The following is a 1,481-nucleotide window of genomic DNA, read 5'->3' as shown; positions in this document are numbered from 1 at the left end:
TCCTTTGGATCTTCTCCCAGAGGAAAGAATGTGTCCACTCCTGACCCTGTGGTCCCCATGGATCTTCTCCTAGAGGAAAATATGTGTCCATCCCTGACCCTGCGGATGTTTTCCAGAGGAAAGAATGTGTCCATCCCTGACTCTGTGGATTTTTTCCTAGAGGGACATATGTGTCCATCCCTACTGAGCCTGTGGATCTTCTCTCAGAGGAAAATATGTGTCTCTCCCTATTGACCCTTTGGATCTTCTCCTAGAGGAAAATATGTGTCCATCCCTACTGACCCTGTGGATCTTTTCCAGAGGAAAGAATATGTCCATCCCTACTGACCCTGTGGATCTTCTCCTAGAGGAAAGAATGTGTCCATCCCTGACCCTTTGGCTCTTCTAGAGGAAAATGTGTGTCCACCCCTACTGATTCTGTGGATCTTTTCCAGAGGAAAATATGTGTCCATCCCTGACCCTGTGGATCTTCTCCTAGAGGAAAATATGTGTCCGTCCCTGACCCTTTGGATCTCCTTCCAGAGGAAAATATGTGTCCATCCCTGACCCTGTGGATCTTTTCCTAGAGGAAAATATGTGTCCATCCCTGCTGACCATGTGGATCTTCTCCAATAGGAAAATATGTGTCCATCCCTGCTGACCCTTTGGATCTTCTCCTTCCAGTTCTTGGACAAGGAGATGCCGTTGCCGGGCACCAAGAGCAGTGTGAAACTGCACCAATATCCAAGGAATTTTGTACAGAGAAGGGTCTTCCTGCTCTTCCCTGGTACGAATGGCTCTGAAAAACGGATGGGAATGTTTGGAATCTCGGCCTGACCCTCTCAGTCCCAGAGGATTTGAGCTCTGGACAGGAGCTCTGGGAGCAGCATCCTGGTGTTCTGCAGTGAACCTCCCGGCAGGGACTGGGCGCTCAGCTGCATTCCAAGGGTCATTCCAAGGGTCGAACCGGTGTTGGATTTCAGCTCCAGGTGGGGAAGTTGGCCCCAAAATCCCTGGCTGTGAGCTCAGCCAAGGCACCAAGTCAGCAGCTTGGGAAGTGGCTCCTCAGCAGGTTCCGGGGGACGTTCCCAAGGACGATCCTCCCGCAGAGCCCACGTGGGGCTGGGGCACCGGGAGGCCACCGGGAGCACAAGCCAGAAACGCCGGGAATTTGGGATGGGCTCATCCCTGGATATGCCCAGGAGCAAATCTGGGAGAGGTGGCACTGGGTGAGTGTCCCCTCGGGGCCATCCATCCCTCGGATCCTTTGTGTTCCTGCCAGGAGCACCTTGGGATCGAGATGGTCAGGACGCCTTTCCCCGTGTCCCTAAAGCAGGAATTTTGGGGACATGGGGTCAGGATGCCTTTCCTTACATCCCTAAGGCAGGAATTTTGGGGACATGGGGTCAGGACGCCTTTCCCAACGTCCCTAAAGCAGGAATTTTGGGGACATGGGGTCAGGACGCCTTTCCCAACGTCCCTAAAGCAGGAATTTTGGGGAC

The sequence above is a fragment of the Lepidothrix coronata genome, unplaced genomic scaffold (genome assembly GCF_001604755.1).
Source record: "Lepidothrix coronata isolate B3197 unplaced genomic scaffold, Lepidothrix_coronata-1.0 Scaffold302, whole genome shotgun sequence".
NCBI lineage: Eukaryota > Metazoa > Chordata > Aves > Passeriformes > Pipridae > Lepidothrix > Lepidothrix coronata.
Note: the sequence above shows the minus strand (reverse complement) of the source record.